Genomic DNA, 25,691 nt, shown 5'->3' on the forward strand with positions numbered 1-25,691 from the left:
CAATTTTGATGTCTCCATACATAGGAAGATTGAATAAGAAAACTATAAAGGTAAACTGGCCATTTGGAGCACTGTAAATGACCAGATTGGAAAACATTTTGTTTTTATTTTACTGGCAATGGGAAGCCACCAAGTCTTGATTTCTTTTTTTGAGCTGATGAATATCAAAACAGTAACTATATTAGCATAATTAACTTGTTGAGAGCACAGGAGATATCTTTGAGGAGGGAGTGACTGGTCCATGAAGTTTACTGCAAGAATCTACATGGGGGGGTAATAACAACCCAAGCTGGAAAGACAGTTGCTGGAATAAAAACAGAGGATGCGAAGGTGAGACACTCAGGGAAAGACAATTGTTGGAATTCACCGAACATCTGATTGGATGGGAAAGGTGGGGGACCTGGAAAGGTTGATGCATACTCCAAGGTTAGTGATTTGGATTTCAACAAGCACCACTAAGAGAAACACACATGCCAAGGAACAAAGTGGATATAGAGTAGCAGGAAAGACAAGGAGGCTGAGTTAGACAACTGGAATTTGACCTTAAATAATGAATCCAGGTGCAGGTGTTAAATAGTGATATTAAGAGATTCAAGGGTTAACTGATGTTAGAAAGTTATGTAATGGCATAACAGTAAGTTTTTTAAAAAGAGCAAATGTGAACACATATACAAATATTAAGAAAAAAGGAACATCAAAATATACTACTTAATCCTGGGAGTTTTGAGAGAAAAGACTTTTGAGCTGTATTTTCAAAAACTTATAAAGATAGGATCAGAATAAGGGAATTGCCTTTTCAGTGGTGACACAAGATGGAAAAAAAAACTGACACTAAACACTTATTAAGCAAGTGTATTATATTTACTAAGTATTATATATACTAAGGATTTTTCTGAGTGAAAATAAAAATAGCATATTTTTACATAAATGATACAGATCTCCTATTTTTAAAACAAGATGAATCACAATTCTTCCACAGATCATTTTTTTTCATTGTTATACCCATATTTTGCAAGTTTAATAATAAGGCATATAATGAATTTCTACCAATATATAATGTATAAATTATTGCTAATAAATATACTACTTCCTCTTGTTTCCTTTCATTTAAAACTATTAGCAAAGTATCAATGGAGAACTTCATTATAAATCATGGGCAAACTGACTCAAGTTTCTAAGTACTAATCCATCTAAGTGGTAGAAATCCTGGGGTGCCGGAGTGGCTCAACTTGTTAAGTGTCCCACTCTTGATTCCTGCTTGGGTCATGATCTCAGGGCCTTGAGGTAGAGCCCCTTGTCAGGCTCCACACCAGTGGGGAGTCTGCTTGAGATTCTCCCTCTCCCTCTCCCTTTGCTCCTCCCCCCACTTGCATGTGCTTGCTCACTCTCTCTCCTTAAAATAAATAAATCTTTAAAATAATAATGAATAAATGATAGAAATAGTATGTTTATTTCACAACTTAAGCAATCTATAAAATAATGTTTGAGTTACTTAAAGGTAATGTTTGTTTATGACTGAGAGCGCTCACAGTCCTAAGATGGAAATACAGGTACATAAATAATTGCAGTATGCCACATATGATGTATAGTTTTATGTGTCAACCTAGCTAGGCTGCAATACCCAGTTATTTAAATCAAACACTAATGTTACTGTAAAGGTATTTTGTAGATGTGACTAATATCTACAATCAGTTGACTTGAAGTAAGGAGATCACCCTCAATAATCTGGATAGATCTCGTCCAAGGAGTTAAAAGACCTTAAGAGCAAAATGAAGGTTTCCCTGAAGAAGATGAGATTCTGCCTCATGACTGTAGTACCATTTCCTGCCTGAGAGTTTCCATCCTGACAGTCTGCCCTTTGGATTCCAGACTTAACAGCCCCTACAATCACATAAGCCACTTCCCTGAAATAAACTTTTTTTTACATGCCCCCACACATCCCCACCCCCACCAATATTCTACTGGTTTTGTTTCTCTGGAAAACCCTGACTAATACAACATGATAAATGTCACAGCAGAAGTAGGAACACACAAGATAAACAACCTATGGGGTTAGGGAAGATTCCACAGAGGTGATATGGTTGGGCTGAGTCTTGAAGCTATGACACCAGGCAGAGAAGGGAGCACGGTGAGGGGCTATAATGTCATGCAGGTTAGAGGAACCAGGATGGTCAGAAATCCATAGGTTTGAGAAATCATAAAGTGTTCCGGAAAATGCCAAGTATTTCTCCAGGTACACATAGGAAATGGTCAGAAGCTGTCTTTATGAGTCATGCTCTGTTCAGGGGGTGATGGGAAGCACCAGGGAATTTTAAGTAACAGAGAGACATGATTTGAATTACATTTTAGTAAGATTTTTTTTTTTTTTTTTAAGTAGGCTCCACACCCAGCATGGAGCCCAATGCAGGGCTTGAACTCACAACCCTGAGATCAAGACCTGAGCTGAGATCAAGAGTCAGACCGCTTAACCAGCTGAGCCACCCAAGCGCTCCAGGGAAGATTACTTTTGTAAGGCAAAGTATGGGAGACAGATAATACCAGTCTTGTATTTCTGCTGTCTCTCTTTATGGAGAGGCAGTTAATGTTATGGAAACTCAAGTAAATTCTATTTTAAATTAATATTTATCGTTGCAATTATAAAGAACACATGGTAGCTGAAGGAGCTGAATGAGTTAATACACTCCATTTAGTGGTTCGTAAATCAAAATTCCATCTAGCAAGCTGAATCTTCACTCTCCACAACCACAGCAATCTGTAGATTTCCAAATGTTCCACCCACCCATAAAGACAGAGGTATGCAAAAGGCAAGGTAACAATCTAACAACACATGGTTTATAAAACTAAACTGTTCAAAAAGCAAAGTTGTCCAGCTAATAATCTAGCACTTTAGGTCCTTTCTTGGTACCTGGTAGAGATACCAAGACTCGTTATACCAGCTTGACCCTTCTGTATGTTGTCTACCCCTTAAACATATTCAATGCCTCCCCTTACCAGAACCTTGCTTCAACAAAGCAATATTCAGAAAACATCAAGAACACTAGACTGTCAGCAAGTATCTAACCAGTAGTAGAAGCCCAAATGTGCTTCTTTGTGCTACCCTCCCCACACTCAATCCCAGCTAAGAAAATGCATCCTAATTTTTAAAACAGAGTTACCACAGCAACAAAGTGAACAGTTAAAAAGCAATGAACTTAATCAATGCAAGTCATTGTTGGAAAGATTATCCCTTGAGACAAATCTCACTGCTAAGATTATTGCTATTTATCTGAAGTGTTTTCTGAAAAGGTAAGAATGACTGACTGAAGGCTTCAAATCAATGAGGTAGGGTTTTTTTTTTTTCTTTCAATGAGCTAAAGCTCCCAGTAGACCTAAGCTACACTTTTAATAATGACATTAATCGATAACAATTACACCCAAGAGAATGCCAATATAGGTTTTCCAGGAAATCACATAGGGTTTAAAGTGCTATACTTGTAGAAGTAGTCAATATTATGTATTGTAAAACAGAATTTAGGTTTATGTCTTCCTATTTCCCTAGAGCAGAATTTTGGTGCTCCAGACCCAGAAACATTAGCCTAATGTTTCTCAAACATTAATGTACTTATGAATCACCTGGGATCTTGCTAAAATGCAGATTCTGATTCAGCTGGTCTAGGGTAGGGCCTGAGATCTACATTTTTACAAGCGCCCAGGTGATGTCCATGCTGCTGGTCAGCAGACCGCACCTGAGGTAGCAAGATGTCAGCGCATGTTACTGTCCCGTGGAGAGAAAGGGCACACAAAAGGCATGCGTACTAGTGGAGAGATGCTTTACAAAAGAAGGATTTGACCATAAGAGAGATTCTACTTCTAGAATCTCCACCTCAAACTGCCCTCCTTGGAAAATGACTTGAGCAAAATGGCAACACTAAACATATCCTGAGTAGCATTTTCCAAACGTATTCCAAGGAACCCCTGTTATCTAGGATATTAATAGGTGATGCCAGAAAAATAAGACTCTAATAGGTGACTCAAGAGTCACATAACTCAGTTAACCAAACACTAAGTACTAATAATGGCTAACATTTGTTAAGCACCTACTACGTGCCAGGCGTTGTTCTAAATATGTGACATGGAATAACTCATTTAATCTTCACGGCAACTTTACGAGGGATAAACTATAATCATCCCCATTTCACGGATGTGGAGAAGGAAGAAAGGAAGTTAAGTAAGCCAAGAGTCACAGGGCTGGTGAGTGGTGGAGCCAGGGTGCAAACCCCTCCAGGATGCCTCCAGAGCCCTGCCTCCACTCTCTGGAACATGAGCACATTTCAGTGTTGATGGGAAGTGCGAATCACCACAAGGTGATACAAGGACTTGTAAGTGGCCAATGAAGGGGGATATGCAACGGAGAGGAGAGAGGAAAATCTACAAGTTAGGGCAAGATAGGAAAGGAGAACAAGCTGGAGAAAGGAAAAATTAGAAAATGAAAGTAATGTTTGGAGAAAAAACAGATTTATAAGAGTGTACTGTGAAAACAGAGGCATCACCCACTCAGACTCAGATGCCTGAATGAAGACAGATCTGCTTGGCAAATAAATGCCCAAGAGAGGAAAGCAGGTCAAGTGGTGGATCTCATGGACCACAGGAGGACTTGAACAGTTTACTTGCACCAAATACATGAAAAAGCACTCAAGGACGACAGAGTCATGATTATTCTTATACTAATTACCTAATTTACAGATTATCTATGTCCCCTGCTGGGTCTCTTTCTTCTTCCTACAGGATTGTTTGGATATTTTGCTTCTAATTAGCAACTCTGTAAGACTGAGTAGGGAGAAGAGAAGACTATTAAATCGGGCGGGGGGGGGGGGGGGGGGTGATTTTTGTTTGCTTGTTTAGTTTGTTGCTCTTATTTTGGGCTCTAGAAATAGGGTTGGGAGAGGGCATAGGATATGAAACTAATACTGAAAGTGCATTCTTTTTAATCCTAGATTTCAAGGAACCCTCTCTGCCTGGACTTCATGTTGCTAGACCAGTCTGAATTATGTAGTCTGAGCTAGCAAACAGCCGGTGCATTATGCAGAGTATACCTCAGGTCAGGCAGAACTATAAACAAAGTGGCTGTTTGGTTAGATGAGCACTGGGACACTGTTCAGATTGTGCAGACAAGCATTAAAACAAAAACTGACCTCGGAAACTTCTGACGTTCACTGATCCCTAATACAATATATATACAGAGATGCTCATGGAAAATTCTAACACTAGCTTTAAGGAAAAGAAAAACCTCAATTGGAGACAAGGACCTGCCTTTCGGCATCCAGAAATGATCTGATGTGTCAGTGTATTTACAAGTACAGAAATGAAGCTAATTCTTTCAAATGAAACAAGAGGGGTCCCCCTTGGCCTCCAAGACTGCAATGTGTCCCAACAACTGTACTTACTCGTCACCATGCCCTCGCCCTCGCTAGCACTGCAGCCTGATAGGTACTAGGCACATCCATGCGTAGGGTTCTAAGGTGAAGCAATCGAATTTTGTTATGCCAGTACTTCAACCTACATTTACAAACTTTTCAAATATTTTAATTTTATCTAAATGTTTTCCATCAGCATGTTCCTTTTTACAAGAATCCTTTATTGTTCCAAGACACAAATCATATCCCTTTGAATTCCAGATGAAAACATTTTAGGCCTATTTATGATTGTATTTCAATAGGCATGTATACACATGTAAAGCAGCTTCAGTGTTATTTAAAAATACACTTCAATAGGTCTCATTGTGTTGATATTAGCAAGGCACTTAAGAAAATGCTTCCAGGTGGCAGGCACCTGCTCTGGCTTTGAAACCCCAACCTCAAAACCTATAGTCAAGCTCCAAAATGGGGAAGAGCAACAAACTATAGATTTCAGCACCTAGCAGTTTTGGCAGCTCCTTTAGAACTGGTTATTGCCAGCTGGGCATTTTGCCATTTCCTTGAGGCAAAATTAAAGTGGAAGATGCAAGGGTTTTATTGTAATTTTCCACCACATATTTATATCATTATGGGTTTTGTGCTGCTCTAGTCCCCACACAGTCTCACTGAATATCTTCTTATTATGTCCCTGAAATGTGAAGCAAATATAGGATGATGCAGTGAAAACAAGTGGGCACTGTGTATAGTAAATGATTGCTGAAGATAACACTATGCCTATCAGAATGGGCCACATAACTTGCAGGCCCTGTGCAAGATGAAAATGCAGGGCCCTATGTTCAAAAGGCAGAAGAAACGTTCCATTAAAGGTACTATAAAATACCAAGGTTTTCCCTTTCCTCTGCAGTTTCTCTCTCAACCTGCCATGGTATTGTTTATTTGAGAGTCTGCGTGGTGATCCCTCAGCACAGGGTTACCTGCAGAGTGAGTGCACACCTGGGGTACCAGCCTGCATTTGCCCTCAGGTGCACACAAACTGCCCCCCGCCATTGGGTACTGAGTCTCCTCTCCGTCCAGCTGCAGACCAATGCTCTGTGCACCGACTGGGGGAGGGGAAGTCAAGTCAGGGGTCTCCCTTCCCCAAGGCACACCACCCCAACCCATCCCCAGGAGCACTGAAAATCTCTACACAAGGATACATCAGGCACCTAAATTGGGATAAGTGAGAAGTCTACCCCACTGAGGCATCGTTGTGACACTCCAGGATGGGGACAACTGCATCAGTGTCCAGTCCTGAAATGTCCTGGGCTCTTGCTCTAGAGCCCACCCCGTCCCTGCCAGCTACTGAAGGCGGCAGCCGTTGTGGGACAGAGTGTGAAGGAAGAGGCCGGGTCCTTGGGGTCCTAGGAGGTGGGGGAGCAAGCTGTGGAAAGCAGGGGCGGGCTCCATTATCCCAGCAGACTTCACTTACGAAACACAAATTCAAACGTAAAACTAAGGATTTCAAGACAGCAAAGCCAGAGCATTAAATCTTAACTGAACACTCTGGTCACAGGCCCGTGAAGCCAGCCCTGATTCACTGAAAACAGAACAAAACAAAAAAACAAAACAAAACAAAACAAAAAGGCCTGTGGGCCTGTGCTTACTTCTGCAGCATATATACTAAAATTGGACAAGAGACATTAGCGTGACCCCCGCACAAGGATGACACACAAATTCATTATGTGTTTCTGTATTTTTATTTTATAGAACTAAAGACAAATACACAAAGGAGTACACACAAAACTGGGAATATCTGAGTAAAACGGGGAAAGGCGGATTATGTCAATGTGAGTACCCTAGTCGTGATATTATACCACAGTTTTGCAAAATGTTACCATTGGGAGAAACCACATAAACTATATAGGAATGTCTCTGTATTATTTCTTACAACCGTATATTATAATTATCTCAATTTTAAAAACATCCAAGGCTTATTAAATGGACAAAAAACAGCATACAGGCCATCATTACCGAAACTACCTATACCTGGATATGTTCAGAACATTAAACTGAATATAATTTGACTTTGATATGATATAAAAGAACAATTCTTTAAATAACTAGGTCAAATACAAAATCTGTATTCAGCATGTTAACCACACTGTCCATTACCAAGAGGAATGTGCTCAGCTCTATTTCTTGTTAAAACTTCTCTTACCTACTTAAGATAAAATGAAAACACACAAACTAGAAACTATAAAAATACTCTAGAAACCAAAGTGGTCTTTGCAAAAGCATGCCTTTACTCACAAAAGGGGAATAAGTGTGTATTAAGTAGGGCAAAATCAACTTTAAAATGTTAAATTACTGCACCCAGAAAGCTGGCTTGGGTACCACTTACAACTGAAAGTACATATTTGATGCTGGTACAATTACTTAATTTTTTTTTTTTTTTTAAAGATTTTATTTATTTATTTGAGAGAGAGAATGAGATAGAGAGAGAGCATGAGAAGGGAGAGGGTCAGAGGGAGAAGCAGACTCCCCGCCGAGCAGGGAGTCCGATGCGGGACTCGATCCCGGGACTCCAGGATCATGACCTGAGCCGAAGGCAGTGGATTAACCAACTGAGCCACCCAGGCGCCCTTTTTTTTTTTTTTTTTTTTAAAGATTTTATTTTAATTTTTATATACATAAGACAAAACATCTTGCCGTCAAATGCTAAAAAAAAAAAAAAACAAAAGTATAATAGGGAAAATCTGAATTCTCCAGACTGAGTTCCCAAGGACCTGAGCCAAGTGAGAATTCTTTGTTGCTTTTTAAGACTGTGTATGTGAGCAAATGCCCAAAGGGGATCAATCTTGTCACAGTCCTGGGGGAAAGGGTGTGGTGGTGTCTGTAGGTCCTCAGAGATCAAGACTGCTCAAAGGGCACCTAATTCTACTCAAACTGCATTAAGTAAAATAATCGAAGAGACGCCCTCAACACCACAGAGTCGAACACATTGAAAATACCCTACAGACATTAGCAGTTTATATCAACTATGGCAGCCGGTTCCCATTCTGACCTCTCAAGTGCTTAGCACCAACTCAATATAAATTATGCATCCCATTACTATTTCTTGCTCAGTCAGACGCATTCATAGCCAAGATAAACCCACCTTTGGTTCAAGCCAGGACTTCACAGAGACCTGGAGAACTGATTACACAAAGCAAGAGGTCTGGGATCCAAATTAATGTTGCCGCTGCTAACTCTGTACCTCTGGGTAAAACACTGAGCTGTTCATTAGTAAAACGGAATTTGAATTTCAAAGATAAATGAATATTCATTCACTTTGGGGAATTACATACTAAGGCATTCAAAAAAAAATTTGTTGAATGAAAGACTGAATTAATGAATGGATATGTACAGACTTTCCTCCAACCTGGCTTCTTTTTTTTTTCCTCTTCACTAGCTAAATTCCCTTTCAGCTTTATTTCAGAGTTAAAATATTGAAGGAGAAGGGAAGGAACCACAAATAAGACAGCACTTTGCTCATGACCTCGCTTGACTGTATTGTGCGGCACCGCGACAGAATTCCTCGCTGTCAGCACCAGTCAGATGTGGATATGCAGGCGGCTCCAAGTCAGCGTTTGCCAGGTGTGGCAAATTACCCAGTCTTCATCGAGCCAAGCTTGGAGCCCGGCAGCCTAACAAAAAGCACTTAAGAAACCTCCCGAGGCAGGAGAGCAGCGCTGGCTGCCTATCAATGTGTCCTTGCTCGCGGTGCCCTAGTTTTGTCCTGGCTGGCTCGGGTTCCTAGGGATTCCTAGGCTCCCGACTGGGCCAGTGTACTGAGGAACTGGGCTTCTCCCTGTCCCATCCTGGGCCTTCGAGTCCCAACCAGCTTACCCCTGATGTCTGCATGCGCCCTAAGCGCAGTCTGCACACCCGGACTTCGATACTCTTTCTCAAAGGGATATTCAAAACCCTCTCCGCTGGGTGTAGGCTTGGGTCCCAGGCTGGAGGGGCGCCCTCTCAGCGATTCCCTGCCGCCTCCATCGCTGGCACCAACATAAATACCGCTTTGTATCTGCTCGCCACAAAAACCTTGACTCTGTTCTATTCCATCGTTGATTCCTTAGCACTTGAAACTAAGCCAATTATATTTCATGAAGCTGAATGAACTACCATGCAAAAATATTAATGACTAAGCAAAATATAGGTCAAGAGCCAACCTGAATTGTGTGACTATATAGAAGTAGAAAGGATGGCTTAATATTTAAATAAACACCAATCTAAAAGAAGGTGACAAAACGTGTGGTTGAACGTAGATGAACAATGCCAAGTGTTCTGTGTTGTTTCTTAAAAACTAGTTTTCTAAAATGTGTCGTTCAAATCAATGGCCCCTCTAACTCCCCTGCTCTTCTTCCAAGCTCTATTTCAGAGGTTTCTTACCACCTTTAAAGCTAAAAAGCTACTAAAAATGTGCATCAAATGACCCTTTAATTACCACAGTCAACTGCACAGTCCTATAACATTAAATAATTAATCACGACATGGCAAAACTACCATTAGAAGTATCTGAATTATTTAAGCTAAATCAAACATATGGTAATTAGCTATTTCTTTCCAATCCACTAGAACATCATAGTTAACATGAATACCTTTGAGAGTCTCATGATTTATATCCTTCCAACATATTTTCACCTCTCCATTCCAGACATTCAGTTTCAAAATGTCCCTAAGAGGGAAACTGTTGCAAGCAAGAGGTGAAACATAACAACGAGGAAAATCCAAGTACATAATACAAGCCTTTGGCACAAACTGAGGTCTGAATGTGAAAAGAGCAAATGTGGAGAAATTTATTGATAACAACCTAACCATTAATCCAAGTTGTACTTAATTGGAAAGCCTGGAACCATTTACAGAACTATGCAACGGAACATTCACTAAGAATTCAACCTGATGCATCATGTAACATCCACCTATCTGGAGAGTCTCCTCGTCTCAGGGTTCTTCCCAGACTATTAACAATGTATGTACATTAAAAGTCTTTTTAGGGGCGCCTGGGTGGCTCAGTCAGTTAAGCGTCTGCCTTTGGCTCAGGTCATGATCCCAGGGTCCTGGGATCGAGCCCCACATGGAGCTACCTGCTCAGCGGGAAGCCTGCTTCTCCCTCTCCCACTCCCCCTGCTTGTGTTCCCTCTCTCGCTGTGTCTCTCTCTGTTAAATAAATAAATAAAATCTTTAAAAAAATAAAAAATAAAAGTCTTTTTAAAGTGGACTCCTAGTCCACTGACCACTCCGACTGCGATTCTCATACAGCACAACTCCAGACCCCATTTTTATTTCCAGGTAAAGTAAAGAAATTATAAAAGCTCTTAGGTCTACCAGTTTCAATGTGGTGCCAGTGTTCTACATGTTAATAATACTCATTTCTCCATTAACTTAAAAAAAAAATATTTCTACCTTCAGTGTAGGTACAGGCAAAGGGAAGAATGAATGGAACACAGCCAAGTCAGTAGTTAATCAAAACTCCCCTTGGAAGCTTTTCATCAGCAGTTTATAGGAATCAGCACAGAGAGAAAGACAGAGATCCCGAGCTATCACCACAGCTACTAACCATGTGCCACAATAGAACCACAGTGGTATGGAGTTGGAGTTCATTTTCATTCTTTTTTTTTTTTTTAATATAGTTTACTGTTGCTTACATCTATTGTTATGAAACTTGTAAAACATAATGATAGAAAAATTGTTAGCCATGAACACATTTAAATAATCTGGAAAGTAATCTGTTTTTTAAGTTCTCATCATTCACTGACCAACACATAAACTTCTTTTCATTATCCACTGTAACTGCTTGGGTGATTTCTTTTTCTATTAAATATATATCCTCAGCCATATCATTAATAATCCTGCAGAAGTTTACATTTACTCTGACTTTGCCTTGTGTTAAAAAGGTTGGTTAGGGATTCTTTAGCTTTGCTGACAGTTTTATATTTCAGTGGAGTGTAAAAGTTATTGCTATGGACTGAATGTTTGTGTCCCCACCCCCCACTCTCAAAATTCATATGTTAAAACTCAAATCCCCAGTGTAAGAGATGGGGCCTTTGGGAGGTAATTAGGTCATGAGGGTGGGGCCCTCATGGTAGGATTAGTGCCCTTAGAGGAGAGACAAGAGAGCTTGCCCTTGCTTGCGCTTGTCTTGCAACACAAGATGGCCATCTACAAACCAGGAAGTGGGCTCTCACCAGGCATGGGATCTGTTGCCACCTTGACTATGGGCTTGCCAGCCTCCAGAACGGTGAAACATAAATGTCTGTTGTTTAAGCCACCCACTCCATGGTAATTTGTTATAGCAACCAGATCTAAGATAGTTGTCATTCAGGATATTATGTCCTCAATAAAGTAAATAATCTATTTCATGTAATGCTATGATTATTAAAAATGGTCTCCACATATTGAAATGCCCCCAAAGTCCTGGCAGTCCAAGAGATCGTGTTTTCTCTATTGCTAATTTCCAGTAAAAACTAAATATAAACTACCTGTGACCTACTAGGCTTCAAAAATTACTCAGTTTAACCACATTTAGATAAAAAAGACATCTTAAGGACTGAAGGCTTCAACTAATTTTTCTAAACATACATTTACATACCCTACTTTTATGCTAGCTGGGTGTGTGGTATGTGTGGTGTGTGTGTGTGTGTATGTGTGTTTGAAGAATGAGCCTATATCTCTTAGAAACAGCTTGGAAAATGTGTTTTCTTTCAAGTTTACATACCTGACATCTGTGAAATTTTAAACTAAATTTTAAACTAAATGTTCTTCACAAAAACTATAGAGTAGGGCTTCTAAATCAAAATAAAGTCATGTTATGGGTAAGAAGTCCAGAAGTGAACAAATATAGTTAGCCTTTTAATAATGCCTTCTCTCAATGAAGCTAAAGCACAGAAATGAGTGGCAAACTGATGCATTTCAACTTTTTGAACAGATTAAATTCCAAAAATGTTCAGTTAGGGTCCTCCTACTTCTCTGAGGAGGACTCTCTGAAGAGAGAGCTATGGACTGTTTTCCACTAACATACCACGAGGAAAAGGGATGAGTGTAGTAAGACTGCAGGGGGGAGATATTTGTTTTTATTTAACAAAAGCATACCATTTACTATATTCTAGGCACTATTTTAAGTATTTTACAAACATCAACTCAATAAATCCTCATAACAAATGTATGAGTAGGCACAGTTATATAATTCCCACTTACAGATGAGAATACAGAGGGACACGGAGATGGAATAATGTCCCTGAGACCACATAGCTAGTAAACTGCTTGACCCAACATTTGAGCCCAAGCTCTAAGACTTCAGAGTCCGTGCTCTTAATAACTACCTTACTCCCTGCTTCTCCTGGCCACTGCCTCCTTAACTCTTCTCAAAAATTCCACCCAAAAATCCAATAAGAAAGAAAAGACAACATCTTTATTACAGAGGAAAGTAAAAGTGTATAGGTTTGGAGATTTTTTCCTTTTCAGTAAAAGGCAACATAACTATTTTTCACTGAAAAAAAAAAAAAAGGACTTCCAAACACAAATGACAAAAACAGCAGGGAAGGAAATTCTATTTTCAAGTTTCTACAAGGTTATCATAAACAACGAAGAGAGAAAAACAAATTAAAGTTTTCAAAAATGGCATTTGACAGGATCTCCCGTCCCTTGCTGCCCACGGCAAGTTGCCCGCACTGTGGACGGTGACTGTGCAGGGCGCCCTAAGGTGTGAACATTAAAGATGACCGTGTTTGGAAAGAAAAAAGCAGCATATTGTAAGCTAATGTAAATGCACAGTAAGGTCTGAATGTTGTGGAAATAAGCCCAGTCTGCTTCTCAATTCATGAGTTTAGCTGAGATGTCAGAACAGATGACAAACAACAACAAACAGAAACACCATACCACACAATTCTCTCCAATAGTGGGGATAAAGATCCATAGCAGCTTATTTAATTTGATGCTAATTTACTTCCTTGTTTAAACATTCTAAATATTTGCTATCTACTAAATATTCATGTATTATGTTTTACCTTGAGGGTTTTATTCTCCAAGGAATTAATTTATAAGCACCTGTAGTATAAAGTACTTTCCTCAAAATAACAGCAAAAATTTTTATTTGAAGACTTAATATCAATTAATTGGTCAGCATAGGGAACTGGAGATAAACTCAATCTTCTTGGCATTTAAAATTTCAAATACTGAGATAGATATTTCATTTGAAATACCATTTTATTTCAAGATAAAACAAAAATTTTATCTGTTCTCCAATACAATTATTTTTGTTTGGTTTTGTTATCAATGAAAACCTAAGAGCAGACTTTTTTCCTCACAGTACCAGAAACAGCTTATTTACCAAAAATTGGTTTATTCAATCTGCTTCTTTTGAACATAAACATTTTTGAAGGATCTGCTTTATTTCTGTGTAGTTTCATAAGTAATATTAATTTACTCAAAGAAAATTAAATAACAGTTTTATACAGTAATTATTTATATTAGATGTGGTGATAGACTATTAGTGCAAATCCAATGATTAGTTAAAGAAAAAAAATGATAAAGCAAAATCTACCAATATATCAAACTCCCAAATAAGGAATATCCTATTTAGGAAAGAGTCTAGGTAGAGTATACTGTATTCTTCAAAAGTCAATGCCATAAAGTACAAAGAAAGGCTATGGGAATGTCCACATTAAAGGAGGGTAAAGACTGGGGCGCCTGGGTGGCTCAGTCGTTAAGCGTCTGCCTTCAGCTCAGGTCATGATCCCAGGGTCCTGGGATCGAGCCCCACATCGGGCTCCATGCTCCGCAGGAAGCCTGCTTCTCCCTCTCTCACTCCCACTGCTTGTGTTCCCTCTCTCACTGTGTCTGTTTCTGTCAAATAAATAAATAAAATCTTAAAAAAAAAAAAAAAAAGAAATCATTTAGTAAAAAAAAAAAAAAAAAAAAAGGAGGGTAAAGACATAAACCCACCAAATTCAATACCTGATCCTAGGCTGACTCCTATGGGAGGGGGAAGATGCTCTAAGGGAAGTTACTGAATCAGTTGATAAAACTGTAATACAAATGATAAAATGATAAATTAAAGTATTTATCCATGATAAATTTACTGAGGCTAATAATTATACTCTAGTTGTATAAAAGAATACTCTGTTCTTGGGAAATACATACTACAGTGGATGGATGCAAAGGCTCATGGTATGTAACACACTCAAATGGTTCAGGAGGGGGAAAAAAGCATGAGAATGAGGGGAAGACAAATGGGGTAAAATACTTAGGTGAACCTGGGTAAAAGCCGGAAGACTGATCTTTGCATTATTTTTAGTTTATAAATTCTCTGTGAATTTAAAATAATTCCCAAATAAAAAGTAAAAAAAAAAGGGGGGGGGCAACAATGAAAAACTATATTGACCTGAACCACAAGTATGAATTAAATCCCAGGGATTGAGCTCACTCTTTACAGCACACAGAAAGAGAGTTCCTGAAACTTGCCCTCAAGGTACTGATAACTATGTTGTAGGCTATCACAGACATTCGAGTCTCAAAAGACCTTGGTCCACATGGAGTGGCAGTTATTTCCAAAACTAAGGTCTCCTAAAAGGCACTCCTAACTACACTCCAGTTTCTCAGCCACTATAAACTCACAACGTCCACAATGAGAAGATGAGGAACGTCCACCCACCTTAAACACAACCATTGTAGGATCACAAAGCCACCCCAGATCAGCCCTGGAAATAAGGTTCATCCACACCACCAAGTCTACAACTCTAGTAGTCTGACTCAGTGAATATTTACTTAGTGCCTACTATGTGCAGGCACTGGACTATATGGTAGGAAGAGAAAATGAATATGCTTTGGCACTAATCTTAAGGAACTTACAATCTAAGGAGAAAAAAGACATAATTCCGTAATTACAATATCATCTATGAAATGTTGCTGTAATAAAGGTGTATATGGAGTGTCTGAGAAGGTCTCAGTGAATAGTTAAGCCTCATTCAGTTTTTCAATAATCAATTACTGTGTGTCAGGGAAAGGAACCTTAAGAATGAGTAAGTGCTCAAGAATGTGTAGCTTGAGAGCGCCTGGGTGGCTCAGACGTTAAGCGTCTGCCTTCGGCTCAGGTCATGATCCCAGGGTCCTAGGATCGAGTCCCGCATAGGGCTCCTTTCTCAGTGAGGAGCATGTTTCTCCCTCTGCCCCTCCCCCTGCTTGTGTTCCCTTTCTCACTGTTTCTCTCTCTGTCAAATAAATAAAATCTTAAAAAAAAAAAAAAAAGAATGTGTAGCTTGAGAAGATAGTTAAGAATAGATATTTAAAGATGATCATAAAGAAAATAAGCTAAGAGAAGGAAGAAGAATGAGAGGACAGAATTATATGGTAACCACCATTACACGGTACTTGTATATGGGTCAGACACCCAGTGACCACAGTTCAACCAACATGCAATACACATTCACTATGGTGTTTACGTACCAGATGTTTTGCTACATCCTGATTATTATACTGGCACCAATCTTCTACTATATCCAAATAAGATGGTGACTTTTAAGTGTGGATACAGTTCAAGTTAAGTTCTCATTCTATACACTCTTGCCTACACACTGAACTACAAAATTAAACAGAGGACTTCATTTTAAAAGGAAGCATAATCATGGACACACTAGAGCCTCGATAGCCATTTAAGGCTTATAAAGCAACACAAAGAAAAAAGGTTCACAAACTCATTCTTGAACACTAATCTTCAACCCTTCTTTTAAAAATTACTGATGAAAAAACATTAAAACAAACCATGGTTCAAATAATGCAAATAATTCAACACAGCAATGCCAAGTGACTCTGGATTAAACAATGAGCCTCCTCCCCATGGAATGCCTGCAGATCTCATGTGAGAGCATGTGTGCATGCACACACACACACACACACACACACGACCTCCTCAAACACGGACTTCATAGTCATAGCAGCCTTTTAAACATGTTGCGTTTATCCCCCACAGTAACCACCAGTTTCATGCAATCATCTATCCTCTCACAGAAATGGTGATACCTATCCTAGTAACTCAGCATAGCAACCAGGTTTTACAACTAACTCCATGAACCAATTTACTCTCTACACAATTTTTTTTTCTTTTTAAATTTCATGATTAATGTATTACCCGGATCTTCAATGTTTTTGGCCCCCCAGGTCACCACAGAAAGCAATCTGTTTTTCTCGTACAATCTTTTGAATAAATAATACCCAGTCATCTGACTGCAAGTATTCATTACACATGAGCTATAGAAAATAATCGGTCACAGATCAAGTTTAGTAGCTTCAAAACAAATGACGCAGGTATGATTTATACAGAATTCTTCAAGTGGCTCACCAGAAATGATCTGAATTTTGTCCTATGCATGTTATACAACCTTCTTTTTCATTTTGTGAATATTTATCTTGGGCCAATATTCACTTTATGCCTTTCTAACTCAGCAAATAAAGGCTCAGATCCAAAATGGTTTTGCCATTGGTCTAGCATGTTAATAGAGCAATAATTATTTTAGTGCTTCAATCTGGTCAAAAGATGACCTTATGATGAACCTCCTGTAAGAGAAACAGCATTGTTTATAAATAAAATCTCATGCAGAGAGATCCTTAGCTTCCAAAGGAAGAAAGCAATCACTATGTTTGCAGGCAGTTAATGTTCTGCCCTTTACTTTAGGTACGTAATATCTACATTTTCATCAACATTTTTTAAAATGTTGCTCTAAGTACAGAATCCTGGGTTTTGTTCATGCATATCTGGAAACTATTCTGTTTAGGGAATATCCCACAAGCAGCGAGGATGCAAAAAGGACATTCTTTATGGATTCTTGCTACTAAGAAAATACTCCCACAGTTCTTGGTTCAGTCCCACCACTGTCTTAAAGGAGCATCTAACTAAAGAAGAGCTGGAAATTTCTGTGAAGAATCAAGATATCTATACACACCTAAGGAAAATTTAAAGTTATGTCAAAAGTAAATTATACAAAAGACTAACCCAAGATTGAAAATGGTGCACTCCAGGTTTAAAAATCACATTTGAATTCAAATAGACTTGAATTCCCAGATATACAGGCCGGATAACCTTGGACAAGTTACTTGACTTTGCCAAGAATCCAGATGGAAATAATTGAATATAATATGTGAAAAACTGAGCCTCGCACTTGGTAACCCATAGGCACTCATTAAATATGACCTTCCATCTTGACTTTCCATTTTGATACCGTCAGTGACAATCCATTAAGGAATTCCATAATTTTTCATTATGTAAGTGTGTGGTTTGCATTTCAATGATTACCTGCCGTTCTGTAAACAAAGAATATCACAAGTATCCCATTTTGATACATGGTAACTACCAAAAGTGGACTCATAAGCTATTTTTAATGTTAGTTATTTCCATAGCCTATGTTTTCATAGAAAAATGCAAAAAAAAAAAAAAAAACATTCAAATGTGAACATATTTTTTAGAAGATTTTATTTATTTATTTGCAAGAGAGAGAGCACACACACGAGAGGGGAGAGGGGCAGAGGGAGAGGGAGAAGCAGACTCCCCTCTGAGGAGGGAGCCCGATGTGATGCCCGGCGGGATCCTGGGATCCCAGGATCATGACCTGAGCTGAAGGCAGATGCTTAACTGACTGAACCATGCAGGCACCCCTCAGATGTGAACATATTAAAGTACACATGTGATTAAAGATGTAAATAAGGCTCATAATTTCAAAATACCCAAGGTCTTCATCCCATCAGACTGATTGATACAAATGACAAAATCACTGAATGAATACCATATTACCACTTCTTTTGTACTACCCTAGTCAACTAAATCAAATACAAACACTCTTTAGTGGGACACTGTCCCTATTATATAACCCAAGAGCTGACATAAAAAAGAACCCAAGAGCTGACAAGTCCACCTTTGTATTCTTTAGTAATAGGTCAGAGGACAGAAATATTAATATGAGAGCATTATAAAATTATTGATGGAAGGGGGGGAAGATTTATGGTTTTTGATTCCCAATTGTAAATATCCCAAAATATTATATTCACATTAATACACATTTTTCATCTTAATGATGAATAGCCACCTGCTGAAGTCAAAAAAACAGGAGCCCACTTTTAATTGGAAACAGCAAGATTGTGTGTATTTTCCATTGTGTATTTTGGCTCTCCAAATGTTCAATTTGAGAACTCTGAGGTTAAGCCTTAGAAACTCCCCCAGTTCTTCATAAACTGACACATTCCTCAAACACACACTGCATGCATTCAGTATAATCAGAATGCGCACAGTTGGAATGCCAGGCTTGAGGCCTTTGCATTTTTTAATCAGTTTGTGTGAATTTTAAGTGAGTTATCAGCTATGCTGATGGTGCAGCAATTCTGTATTTGGAAAGTTTTTAAATGGAAGTAATAGGATCTGAATGTTTTAATGTTCCTTTATTCATTTCAGAGAAACAGCCTCTGTCACACTTGCTACCTTCTGCCAAAGTCTACAAGGATCAAACTTAGTGGTAGCAGACTAAGCTAAATAATGTTTTGTCCAAGTTTCCAAAACAAGCTTTCACAATTTTCCATTTATGAAAATTAAAGGTAGGAGCTATATTTTATCATTTTGAACAACCAAAATAATTTAAAAAATAAACTTGATTCTTAACTCTTCCATCCCCCTTCAAAACTCTAACCACCATTATTTTAAGTAGCACCAGCACATGGTGAGGTCCCTTCCCTTCCCTACTACATGAGCTCTATCAACGGGAAATCAATTTAGTAGAGTCAATTCTCATTTTCTGTTCAGGGCCTTATACAAATAATCAGGCACAATGTTAGTCTCTCCAATTATAATCCATGTATCAAATGACTTGTCAAAATGTTACCTGAAAAACAAACAACTTGACTAACCCAACAGACTACATTCCCATTCAAGAAATGTATTCACCATACTATGAAATTATTCTATCAAAAACCGTTGAGTATCTTCTTTAACTGGTTGCCATTCTAGGTGACGTGGGGACAGTTATACAATCAGCCATATAAAAATCACTAGGTAGATAATTTAGGATGTATCTTGCCTTTTTGTTTGTTCGTTTTAATTTGTGAGCCTTGTGGCTACAAACATCCCAGCATTTGTCAGTATTGATGACAACATATTATTTAGTCCAACTGGACACTAACTCAGTAATCAATTCAGTATGTCAGTACATACTGAAAAGTCAGAGAATTAATGCCCTCGACAGGGGACCTTTCAGATTAATGCTGTATCCCATGGGAGGATTGGAATATTCATGTTTTAAAATTTTATGAAGTATGAGAATCTTCCAAAAAGAGATAATACTTTTTGTTCTAAAATCTAGTGGGTCTCCAGTTTTCTTTAATGAGGAATCAAAGATAAATGTTCTTTTCTGGGTTTCAGAAGAGTTCTTCTCAAATTACACATGCCAATAAATGTCATGGGTGCTTCCTGGTGAAATAAAACATATCCAAAGGGGAATATAATTTATAAAAGGATCAACCTAAGTATTTTAAACAAAACTTCTAATTTGGAGGGGAAAGAAAAGGTTTGTTTGTATGTCTCTTTGTTGTTTCTAGCTACTCTTGATACAAGAAGCCTTTTAAGGAATTACCCTTAGGCACGAAACCTACCATAACGTATTTCTCTACTAACACAGAAACCTCACATTTACGAAAAATAGAAACTTGTTCAAGTTCAGACGATTTCCTCACTTAAATCCTAGCTTTATGCCTACTTTGAACCAGATGTTGTTCCTAGTCACATGCTACTTTTCTTTTTTATTTCACTGAGGTCATATTTACTGCTAAAACATTTCTTTTAAACTTGCGTTTGCATATCAGAGAAAATAAACAAAACACAAAAATGAAAGACAACTGATTCACTTATTTCCTTTAGGCTGACAGATTTCACAGAAAGTGCTTTTGTAATAAAAAAAATATTAATGAAGTAGTAATGTTTTGTGCAGACATTTGCTCCTCGTCTACTTCATTTATAAATACATTTTAATGAGGTAATAGAGACTACACAGATCTGCAAGTGTTCCTTTTTCTTACATTTGTTCTGAATTCAAAGATTAGAAACAGCTAATCTGCCACATTTTGGGGGCTGGTTTATGAATACAGCATTTAAAGCACATTGTTCGAGCATCTGGAAAGCTAACATCTCATAAATAGCCCATCCTCCCAAACATATGATTAGACAATAAGGGTAATCTGAAATTGTTTAAAATCAGTAGCCATAAAGTAGATACAGTGTACTACAAATTGTCCCTCCCTCCTTCCCCACTCTCCACCCCAGAGCCTGCATTGAAACATGCCTGAATGGGCCTTCCTTTGCCAAGAAGACATTCAGAGTGGAGTTTGTCTTTGTACAATTAAATTATGCACATTGTCAAATCTTCTCATTTAAGAAATCTATATTTTACTGAATTATATTTGAGAATTAAGTCAGGTCTACCCTGGAAGTAGTCTATGTCTCCATTCTCATGTTACATAATTAAATACTGTTTTCTCAATAAAATAGTTTTTCACTCTTCCTCAAGTGAGTATATATTTAACCATAACAATCAGCAGACTTAATAAAGGACCTGGTTCAAGTACAGTCTCCCTTCTGATAGACCTTCTGATAGGAAAAAAAAAAAAAAATCACATATAACACATTTAAAATCTTTCCTTATTTCACATATATAAGTATATATTTTCTTCCTTTCCAGATTAAAAACTGCATATAACTGACATTTAGAAAAAGTATAACCATCTTATTTTATATAAGACATGAGTCCCTGGGAGTCATAAATACAACAAGTCTATTGTAATATCCTGGAAAAACTTATCTAAAAGAAGTCTCTAAAGAGGAAAATAATCTTTATGATTAAAGTATCCATCCCATAATTGATCTGTGTCATGAATTTCAGCAGTCATGTCTGTAGTTACTTAGATTTATTGAGCAATGAGATCTGTCTGGGACAGAGCTAAGCGCTCTACATGAATTACTGCATATATTCTTTAAAATAACCCTATTAAATAGGTACTACTATTCGTCCCATTTTACAGATGAGTAAACTAGGACAAAGAACATTTCCAAAATAGGCCTAATGTCACACCGCTACAAAGCTCATAAAATTTTTAAGTTTGGACAAAACATTTAAGATGGCCTAATAATAACATCTTGTTTTGGATATAAGCCAAACTAAGTTAAGCAAATAGCAGAACAAGACCCTAAACCTAGTTTTTTTCTCATTCACAGTTTAGTAGTCATTCACATTTTTTTAAATTTCTTATTCTATATAGGAGTTTTTACTTTTAAATCTTAATTTTAAATTTTAATCTTTTGTGTTCCCCATTTGTGACCAACCCTTCCTCAATCTGTTCTGTGTTCTTCCAGCCCATGCTTTAATCAGTCTCTGATGACTTCATAATCACTTATTGTAAGTGTTCATAACTGACACAGGTGGAATTATTTTTTATTTATGTGCACCTTCTACACTATCAGTATGTTGCTTCGTCACTCGAAAGTATGCTTGAGGGAATTTGTCCTTGTGACATATGTATGTATATCTAGGCCATTATTTTTCATTTCTAGTTATATCCATCCAATGAACATACCATATTATTATATGAATTATTCTTGTTTTTCATCATAGCAAAGTTACAGTGAACATATTTGAACATGTCTCTTTGGGCTTATGTGCAGAAACGGCTGACTCAGTGTATATGTCCAGCATCACTAGACATGGCCAAATACTTTTCCGAAAGAACTGTACCAATGCACACTTTACCCACTATACAGACAGTCAGCCCCACCCAACTCCCCTGCCAATTCTTCTCTAATGCATAATATTGTCTAAACTCTTAAATTTTGTTAGTGGACTTGAAGTGGTTTTCTCTTTCTTATTTAACGCATTTTCCTGAATACCAGTATATTGTTTAGATTTCCTTGTCTTTAAATTTATTTATCATTCACCCATTCCTCCATTGGCTTATTTGCATTTTTCTTATTGATTTTGTAAAATATCAAACAAATATTGATTTGTTATATATGTTGTTTTCTCTCAAACTAACTTGGCTTTTAGCTTTTTTCATAGTTTCCATTATTATACACAAATTTTAATTTGGGGATAGTAAAGTTTATCTGGTTTTTTTTTTCTTGATTAGCACAATACATTCAAATTGATATGAGCACGTATATTTTTCATCCAAAATTTTTAGAAATGGCACCCTCATTCTTTGCTCAAAGAAAATTAAGAGAACAAGAACTGGACTTTCCTTCTCTGCACTGAGCAAAATGACCCTTAAAGTGACTATTTAAATCCTTGGTTACTATCAATAAAATTCAGAATTCATCAACTCATTTTTAAGTGGAATTATCTTTTCATTTTATATCATTTTAAGTAAAAATATTTAAATATTTACATTTTTATTAAAGTAACATCATCCATCTTAACAAGGATCCCAGAACTTAAATGATTGTACATTTTATCAACTGGCCAGTCTGTGGTATTTTATTTTAGCCCCTGTTTGTACCTGGGTATCATACTTTGTATATGCTTTCTTCTTTCTTTGGAGTCAATTTTTCTTATTACCGAGTTAACCTACACTTTTAAACTTTCAGAGAATTTGGAAATACAAAATTATGTACAACTGAGGAATATTATACAAGAGAAGATTTTACAAGGACAAAATCTATTTTTCCCTATAACTCATTATAAAATATTTATTTTTTAAAATACATCTCAAAAGTATAGAGTTTGAAAACAATCCATTTTTGAAAGTCAGTCCCTGATGAATGCCTTCCCTATCCCGCATTATTCTTGTGGATACCATGTGGATGAGTAAACAGTACCTAAAGTTGTCCTACATATCTAACACCCTGCCAAATTAGTTGTATGACTACAGGTAAGTCACTGAATCTCATTTTCCTTTTATGTAAATTAATATATTAAGCAAAATGATCTCCAAAATTCTACCCCTTTAAAGTCTGCTACTCGTACCTATACACACAATTCTTAAGGGCCTACACATCAGCTATGAAACTAAAATTTCATTGTAACATGCAGCTGCCCAAAGTGGGATGGGCAACTTCCTTTCTTCAATACAGCTACTGAAATAAAAAGCATTACTCACCAACCAGAGGCAGTGTGCCTCAGAGGAAATGGATTCTGATGATGTCAGGTATTTATTGTTGCTTCCAGAGCAGACAGCATTGAACACCCTTTCTTTCCCCATCAAGTAGGAAACATTTTGGTATAAGAAACGTGTAATATAGGATTCTACTTTACAACTGACCACATACCCATTTTCTGAGTTATCTCTGAAAGAACTTTACTTTAGTTGCTTTATCTTCCTATACATCGAAATTGCTATTTGTTGAATTCTATCAATTTCAATTTCATATATAAAAAAGCAATCCCTTTTACTCCTCTATTTTCTACCCATCAGCCCCATTACTGAATACATAGTAGTGAATCTGAAAAAAAGAAAAAGAGAAACTCTCAAGAGAGTAGCTATTCAAACCTCTTAAGGCAAAATACAGAGCAAAGGAAGACAGCTGTCTTCTAAAGAGCATGTCCTTCTCCGTCTTCCCTTGAGAGAGAGCCTCTCTATCCATTTCCTACAGCAGTAGACCTATTCTTCCTTTGAAAAGTAGTGATATGGGTTTTAATATTAAATTGCATGTGTTCATAAAACTTGAATTTGTTTTAAACTACACAAATACTTTCAAGCAGGGTTTCTCAGTTAAAAAAAAAAACAACAATGAGTTTCATCAAACTGGATCTGCTAGAGACAGAAGCTGTCAGCTGTTCATTGTTCTGGTTGGGAGAACTCATAAATCCAGGTTGTGAGCTGGGCAAAAAGATAGCTGTACCATTTATCTAGTTTGTTCGTGGTGACATACTGTTGTCTAAATTTTCTTGTTTTGTTTGAAGTAGAGGCCTGATTTTTTTAAGTGATTTTTTTCCCTTTTAAAATAATTCTGTCTAGTTTCTTTCACATAGCACACACATCGCTTGGATTTCAATAAAATATTTCTTTTTCTTTGACATTAGTCTTCACATATAACTAAGTTCTTGGTTTCACTAGCCCTAAATCTTAGAACAAAGCAGATTAACGAAAGCATGCTCTTAATTATTTAATGCTTGGTTTTCCCAGTTTATTGATAATCAGAGAATGAATTTTCTCCCAGTGCTTTTGTTTTCTGTTTCACTAAATATTAGTGGCATTGTCTTGTAACATATTTATTAAAACAGCAGTAACAAAAATAAGTTACTAACATTATGAGGCAATTATTATGTGCTACGTACTTCCCTAACCATTTTACGAGGATTATCTCATTAATGCTCATACATCCTATGAAGTAAACATTATCTCCATTTTAGGAAGGAGGAAACTGACTCACATCTGTTAAGTAATTAGACAAAGGTCATACAACTAAAGGTGGTGGAGCTAAGATCTACATTCAGGCAGAGGATTCCAAAGTCAATGCTTTTAAATGCTATTCATTACTACCTCCTATTACGTGATGCTGCACTAAGACTGGTTTTCTTTTCCCTCTGAAGAACTAGCTTATCCTTCTCATTTATGAGTTTATAATCTGATAAATTAAAATGAACATATAAAGAAATATAAACAAATATAGAGACACCAACCAACAAGTACATTTGATTAGAAATGTGTCATGTACTCATGTTGTGAATGGTGTCCCAGCGCACTGAAAAAAAATAAATTTATTTTATACAAATACCAGAGCAGTTAAAGAAAATGAAAAGATCAAAACTATTCATTGCTATGACTCAGCAACTTGATTGTGCTGATGACCATAATAATAATTTCCATCACATACTCTATTTCCTGCCTTCGCTGGCTTGAATAACTGAAAACTGGATAACACATTCTGCTTTTGCCTTTTTTACTGGGTGAAAAATCTTAGAATTACACAGTACAGTTTACCTCTACAGGTATAACAGTGTAAATTCAAGAAACTGGTTATTTTAGACCAACTTTGATCAAAAATTGGCTACTTCTCCTTCAAAGACTCATTTCCTCAATCGCACTGACCAGACTCTGTAAGTTTGTTTCCTCTAGGCTTTGCATTTGAACAAATTACTTAAAAATGCAGATAAAACCAGTAACAAGGATGCGTGGGTGGCTCAGTCAGTTAAGCGTCTGCCTTTGGCTCAGATCATGATCCCAGGGTCCTGGGATCGAGCCCCGCATCGGGCTCCCTGCTCAGCGGGGAGCCTGCTTCTCCCTCTCCCTCTGCCGCTCCCCCCTGCTTGTGCTCTC

General features: G+C 37.5%; 1 protein-coding gene and 1 non-coding gene across 4 annotated transcripts in view; one reads left to right on the forward strand and one right to left on the reverse strand.

Annotated features, from left to right (window-relative positions):
• The window catches only part of PRKD1 (protein kinase D1), a 318,415-nt gene that overhangs the window by 213,831 nt on the left and 78,893 nt on the right, over positions 1-25,691 (reverse strand). The window lies entirely within an intron of this gene.
• Positions 7,029-7,129, forward strand: LOC118530263 (U6 spliceosomal RNA). Its single transcript, XR_004914549.1, has one exon. It is a non-coding gene; the product is annotated as a U6 spliceosomal RNA (small nuclear RNA).

The sequence above is a fragment of the Halichoerus grypus genome, chromosome 8 (assembly GCF_964656455.1).
Source record: "Halichoerus grypus chromosome 8, mHalGry1.hap1.1, whole genome shotgun sequence".
NCBI lineage: Eukaryota > Metazoa > Chordata > Mammalia > Carnivora > Phocidae > Halichoerus > Halichoerus grypus.